This window comes from Coturnix japonica, chromosome 2 (assembly GCF_001577835.2).
Source record: "Coturnix japonica isolate 7356 chromosome 2, Coturnix japonica 2.1, whole genome shotgun sequence".
Taxonomy (NCBI): domain Eukaryota; kingdom Metazoa; phylum Chordata; class Aves; order Galliformes; family Phasianidae; genus Coturnix; species Coturnix japonica.
The window spans coordinates 81,831,809-81,839,212 of NC_029517.1; positions in this window are offsets into that span (position 1 = coordinate 81,831,809).

Consider the following 7,404-nt stretch of genomic DNA (forward strand, 5'->3'; position numbering starts at 1 on the left):
TTTTTTTTTTTCCTTCTTCCAAATATCTGACAGAGAAGCCAGTGCTGTCATCGCCATTACCAGGGTACTAATCAGCAAAGTTTACAATCATGATTTAGCAACGTGAAGAACAACGGCAGGGGAAATCAGTTTAAATAATTATATGCTGCATATAGCACAGAAATGAGATTTTCTCTTAATTAAACCAGAAATAAGAGTGGGTGGGAGAAAGCCAACCCTAAAGACCATCTGTTTTCTGAAACGACTCCCATGATTTCTTCTTTTTTCTTTATCGTTGTATTGTATTGATTTGTTATTTTAGTTAGGCCGTAGTATTTAAAATTGAGTTGTGTTCCTTATTTATTTAGTCAACAGGCTTTGATCAGCTCCTTTAAATGACGCGATAAGTTCTTTGGCATGACATGCTCCTGTAAAAGCCCTTTTATGACTGTTACAGGGACTTTCTACTACCTCTACCAGTCTACTGTTTCTTCTTCTTAACAGGTTTTTATGGTGTTGCAAGTCTAATGTAACTTAGACAATAAAGGGTTTGATTATCTACACTGCAGGTTCTCAGTGTATCTGCCATCTCTCTCTCTCACTCCTCTCTCTGTTGTTGTGTGGTTCATTATAGCTGAAGTGCAGGTGAAAGGAAGACCTCTCTTCACCACAGCGGTGTTGTGTCCTGAGCATCCTGGGCTGACCAAAAGTTGAACTTGGAGAAACATTTTCTGTGCTGGTAGTCAGCTACGGCACTGTCATAATTCTGTTTGCATTCCTGAAATTCTTTCTGTTACTATGTTATGAGTAAGTCATTACATAGTACAAAGTGGAAAGCAGTTTAGCCAAAACAGTTTTTAGTTTTGTATTTGTAAACCACTTAAAGCCCTCAGTTAAAAGACTAAGTTTAAATTGGCACCCGGCTGTCCTATAGAAGACTGCTTATATGCAAAGTAGTTAAAATCATCCTTTGGATGACAGCATCTTCCATTCGTGCAAAAAAGTTTTCTGCTATTAACTGTCAGATCTTCAGTGGTTCCCAAGCTTTGACAACATGCCCATTTTGTGATAACCTCTAAACACATTGTGTTCCCGTGGTACTGTGTGCTGCTGTGTCTTGGAGTGCACACATATATTCTTCGTGCCTGACACTTCAGAGTATGTGTGCCATGTTGAGCCGTTCTATGAAAAGAGGTAGCAAGGTGCCTGCATGATCCTGGTGCTTAGAGAGAAACATATATATATAAATATAAATATATATATAACCTATTTTGAGATTCATTTATACTATTTTGTGGGGAAAAAATATTAAAAAACGGATAGTTGTGCCACAGAATTGCCTTTAGCTCAGAGCTGTTGGACAGAGGGCAAAGCATGAATAGCAAAAAAATCTGATCACCTGTTAGTAGTCAAAGTGAAGGACACTTCCGCTATTGAGAGATACAGAAAAAGATACCATATTGGAAGTAGGAAGAAGGCACAAAGCAAGGTAGTTTGCTTGTAGCTTGGGGTAAGAGGTCAAGAGCATGAACATGACCCAGCTCTGTGGGTTTGAATACTGAAGTGGATATTGCCACAGGGTTATATAGTGAAAAAAGGAGATGCAGAAAGCACATTGAAGTAAGAGGCTAAGTTTTGACCCTCTGAAGTTCACATAAGTAGATGGAATGTGTTATCTGAGGATGAGACTAAGATGAAGCTAGCAGCACAACAAGAGGTTCATAGAGAATCATCAAAACTTACTGAGTGAAAAGCTTGCCAAAAAAAGGCGAAGTCCACAACATGAGGGATCAGAAGATTGTGGTTGTGGAGCAGAAACTGTGGAACTTAACTAGAACAGGTCTTGAAAATTGCAAGAGACACAAACTGCAGTTAAGACCATAATTATGAGTAGTCCAGGCTGGACTGAAGGGTCCAGTACCCAAGGGGTTTTGAAAAGCATATTGCTCTTTTCAAGAAATAAGCAAGCTCTGTCTAGCCCCAAGCAGGAGACGGAAAAAAAAAAAAGGCAAGAAGGCACAGTGTTTTAAGCAGATACTCAACCGCAGCAATCCTTTGAGGATGCTCGAGGGTACATTCAGATAGCATTCCAACCCAGAATATTTTAAGATGTCTCATAATATGTTAGATGGAAAGAGCTGGGAATGCTCCAAGCTGTTCAAAAATGAGCAATACTGAGATGGCTCTATGCACTTGACTCTCACTGTGAACTGCTTTCTATTGCAAACCAGTTCTGCTGGTTACACTGGATGGCTTGACTTATTTGTTCCTATGTCATCAGTGTTATCTACAAAGGTAAGTTACTTGTCAATAGTTTTGAAAATGTGATGTACCCACGTTTCCATGATGATGATGAAATCTCTATGTCATATTTCATCATCATCAACCTGAGTATCACAGAGGTCTTAGAAGACTTTTCTAAGAAGAGAGAAAATGACGTAATTCATCTTCTGAATATTCTTTTTCTAGTGTGATATAAAAGAAAAGGGGCACTGGTGTTCTGGTTCATTTTACTCCCAAGTTCCAGGTTACTTTTCCCGTGTCATACCTGGGACAATGACCAAGCCACCTGTAGTTTCTGAGACCTGTGGCGTGCAACAGAGTACTGGGGTGGTGCTCCAAAAATGCTTTTTTTTTGCTAATCAAAAGGTGGGATTATGCAGAAATTTGATTAGGTGTTTGGTCTCTGGTTGCTCAACATACCTTGAGACAGCCTTGAGCTTCTGAGCTGAGAACCTGTGCCAGCAATCCCTGGGGTACACTATGTGTGGCGAGTAACTCTGGATGGTGATTTCTGGAGAGGCTCTTGGCAAGACTGCTTTCATCCTCTGCATGTGCAAGGCTCCCTAGCATTTAGCCAGAGGTCATTCATGGGCAGGAGAGACACGCAGAAAGCTTCTGGGAACTTCCTTAGCTAGGCTGTCCACAGCACCGGGGTTAAATCCAAGCAGACCTAAGGGAAATTTCAGCAAATTCACCATTTGTTATTCTTGAAGATAATCTGATGATGTGATGGATGATTTTATAGATCAGTTTCTTTGCTTAGCATTGTACACAATGTTTGACAAAGCAATTTGACCACCATGGTGTTTGAGGTAGCAGGAAGGAGTGGCAGCAAGTGTCAGAAATGACACAGGCTTTCTACTTGCTGCTGGAGAAGCTGATGATTTACCTCTTAGCACACTGTTTATGGGCTACTCCATTTCTTATAATTTTCCTGAAATTTTTAGTGTGTTCAGAGTTAGAAACATCTAAGGAATTCCCTGCAAAGTTACTTAATTTCTATTTTTTGCTTATCTGTGAGCACAAGATGTGAGAAATTACATGTCTTTTAGGTTGGGGCAAGTAAAAGGGGAATAGTTCAAGCAGCAGCAGCATTACTGTCCTAAACCGCTATTTTTTTACAGAGCATGACACTAAATTATTTAGTAACTGAGTTCTTTCTTCTTTGCATTGGTTTTGTTAAATAAATGGTGTCTTTAAAATGAGACACAGCTGGAGACCATTAAACCCACTTGAATTTTACTTCTTGAGTTTTACTTTCTGAGCATCTTGCAGAAAGTGAGTCTTTACTGAGATTTCACGAGCTCTTGCCACGAGAAGGCAAGCATGTAAGTTTAGAGAAATGATTTTGGCAGTAGCCAGAGCTGCAGTGCTTCACAAATTTGAACTTGCAAAAAGGAAGTGAGTGCGTAGGTGGCATGGGAAGAAGCAACCTGGCTAAACATTGACTTGGCCACTGTGTGGTTTGGTGAATGCGACTGTGGGGAATACCATGTGTCTTGGAGGGACTCCTCAGATCATATTTCTTACTAATTTTGGCAGAACAACTTCCTTTGTAAGACTGCTGTTTCCATTGTTATAAAAAGGTCCTTTTAGGTAGGTGTCTGCGCTAGGCACTGTATAGCAGCATGTAGGCTGCTGTGCAGAAGTGACTCTCAGCTGGGCTTGAGGGCAAATTCACCCTCTGCCCACCTTGCTTACATGCTCGAGTGCCTTCCAATTGCCTGTAAGGCAAACCTCTTGCAGCTTTGCGCAGCAACGTGTGGTGCGGGGAGCACATGTGCAGTGCTCTGAAGGCATTGCTTGCCCTGTTCATGAGCACCAGCATACCTGGTTTTAGTCAATCTGCTCTTGTTGCAACCAGGATACCTAACAAATAATGCTGTCTTGATTGTGGACGTTGCTTGTCACAAAGGCAGGTGGGATTTGCAGGCAGTCTGGCTTTCTAACTGAGTCCATGTTGCCCATAAGGGCAGCTTAGATATAAGAGCAGAGGTTCGCAGGTCAGAAAAATGTGTGGCCATGTAGGAAAGCTGTGAATGAACCTTACCTACATATCCCCTGGTGTGGTATGCCCTGCTGCAAACAACAGACAGCATAAAGAGGATATGATGGCAGCCTCTGCACTGCACCATTCCAAAGGGAGAACAGTAGCCCACTGCCCTATAGCAATCTGTAAAGAAAGGTGTGGTGTCCTTTCTATGTGTCCAAAAGGTGCTCCAACAAGGAGGACTTTGAGCTCAGGGTCTGTGGAGGCTCAAGAACTTGTGAGTCTTAACCTGCTCAGTTTGATACTTCGCTCTATCTATAGTTAACTTAATTATTGTTTCTAATTTTTCTGCTTATCCATGATTCCGTGTCACTTTTGTATTGTTGGAAGAATGTGAGGTAAGGATTAAAAGTGCACAGAGTTCTTATCGTGATTCTCCAGCATGGGAAAAGTTCAAACTTCTTCCCGCCTGTGGTAATTTGAAGCAACAGCATTAACATGGGTGGGATTTTTACATACTGCATAGCTGTATATGAGGACAAATTTGACCTCCGGTTAGTGATGCATGGAAACTGTAAGTATGCTTATTTCCATAGTTATTTTGTGAAGGAAAGGAATTCAAACCAGGAATGAAGAATGATCACCAAAGGATCACACACAGCTGAGGAAAGAGTGACACCAGTTCTGAAGCCAAGCTCTGGTTAAACCAAGAGATTAGCATGCAGCTGATGTCGTACATTAGCTCCTTGTCTTTGTTCTTTTAGCAAGAAACCCATCTTAAACAGAAAAAATAGCCTTGCCATAAAGTGTTCTCAGAAGATGGAGGTAAACAGGTGTACTTGCCCCAGTGAATCAACCGCAATGAAACAGGGAAAATGATACTTAATATACTTTAAGGGATTTGGCTTTAGTATGGAAATGATGCCAGTTGAAGTGAACGCAATGCTATCTATGTGGGAAAGTGCCATTGAAATATTCTTTCTTTCTGCCACTTTTTTGTCAATAAGAGAGGCTTGAATTATGCATTAGCGAGCTATAGAGTAATGGAAGATAATACAGCAGGGTTATGAACCCATAACAAAAGAAGGGGAAACTCTAGGTTCAACTTGGTAATGTATCACTTGGAGCATATACAAATGGTTATTAAGCTTTGCACATTATAAAGACAATAGTCACATATTTAAATGACAACAGAGCCATTGCTTCAAGATTTTCTTCAAATATTAATTTGGGCATTGTAATTAGCTCTTCTTGAGAAGCTCCACAATGCTCGACATGTTTAGCATTTTGCAGAATATTCTAGAAAATTACTCTTAAGTGGACATATTGTAGGGTTTTACATCCATTTATCCATTTATATTCACACAAGCAATATTTAGAATTGCTGTCTGTGGCTAGCCATCTCTTCAAGTGACTGGGAGAGGTCTTGAACAGAAATGACCAAAGTAGTACTAATTTTAAATACCAAATATTTGGAAAGGAAATCATAAGTAAAACATGATTCAAAGCATTTTTATTTTACATCATTATTTTCTTTTATCATGTGCTTTGCCCTCTAACATGGGCTAATTGATTTGCCAACTGCTGACATTTACATATCAGTGTATTTCTTCAGGGCCTTTCCTCTGTATTATGTTAGGTTGCTGTTACCTACCAGGTGCTTGTGCTTCTCTGCACCTTGGCTTCAGTCCTGGTCAGTGAGGGTCTGATATAGGAGCCAACTTGCAGCAATGAGGAAAACAGAGAAGCCCACACTTCTGACATCAGCAGTCCCTGGCAGCCCCAGGTTTATTCATTATGTTGCTTTATGGATACATATATATGAGGTGCGCCATTTCCAGGCTAGTTTTGTTTGGAGCTAGAGCACCTTCTTTCCAGTTCTTGAAGACAGAGTGATGCAGAGCAGTGGAGTGTACAAGGGTACAGCCAGGCTGGATATGCTGAGTTTCCCCAGTGATTAATGGGGAGATTCATATGGTGTTTTGCTGAGCTGGGTCTCTTGCTGTGGGCGTGACACAGCCCCAAGAGTGTCCATGGACCTCCTGGCCCAACTTCGCCTTTTGCTGGCAGTTGGTCTTACGTAGATGTTGGAAGTGGGACACTCAAGTCCCTCTTCTTGCTCCTTGGAACAGACTTGATTCACCATCAATGTGAAGTGAGGAGGCTGCCATAATGCTGTTGATGTACGGCCTTTCCATTCCTCACCCACCTTCAGAACAATTGGAAGCCTGGCCACTGTGGTGCTCAGTGCTGGGCTCTGGCAAGTCTTTGCCGTAGCCACTGCTGCAAAAGGCTCTCCTGCTTTTGAGACTTGTCTTTCTTCTTCTGTAGCATAGGTAAAAATAATTGTACTCCTTTGTTGCTCTTGCTGAAAATGTGGGTTTTTTTAATCGGATTTTGGACAGACATGAAATTAACCACAACAGGTGTTTTGTTTTGTTTGTTTGTTTCTTTGTTTTAAGGGAATTATGGACTTTGAAAGCAAGTCCGTCTGACAGCTGAAGCTGTTTACTAAATCAATGAGAAACACTTCATGTGCATTTCTGGTTCCCTGAGCTGTATCATTAAACAAGTGTTAGTTAACCAACCTTCAGTCCACTGTTATTTGTTTTTGATTACCACTGAGGAACTGCTTAGGAAAACTCTTGGGAAAGGCAAACCATTTCTTGAAGAGAGGAATAGGGAGTCCAAGGTAAGCATCTACCAGTTGCCAAGAATCTTTAGATGCATTTAGTGTCTCATTATTTGGTGAATAAACCACCTGGCATTGCTTAGAAAAATATCACTATAATTCCTTTCCAAGACAGACCTAATTGTATAGCAGTGTGTGGCCATTATTTTCTTCCACACCCAGTCTGAAACTGGGAGCACATGCCATATATTTTCATTCTCTTTTCTTTTTACAAACAATGTTCTTGAAAATGAGTAACTGTGGGGAAATGGTGCAATGCTTGGCTATTCATGTGAACTGCCTTGCTTAAGAAAAGTGCCCTTACAAAAGAGATAAAAATGCACACAGTTACCCCTGCACTATTGTGCTCCACAATGAGTGGTTGTGATGAGGAAAGCAGAGGAGATGTTGGTTTTGTCCTTTGTGTGGTTACTTTTTGAGCTCATAGATGCAGTATCTGTAGATTTGAATTAGCCATCAA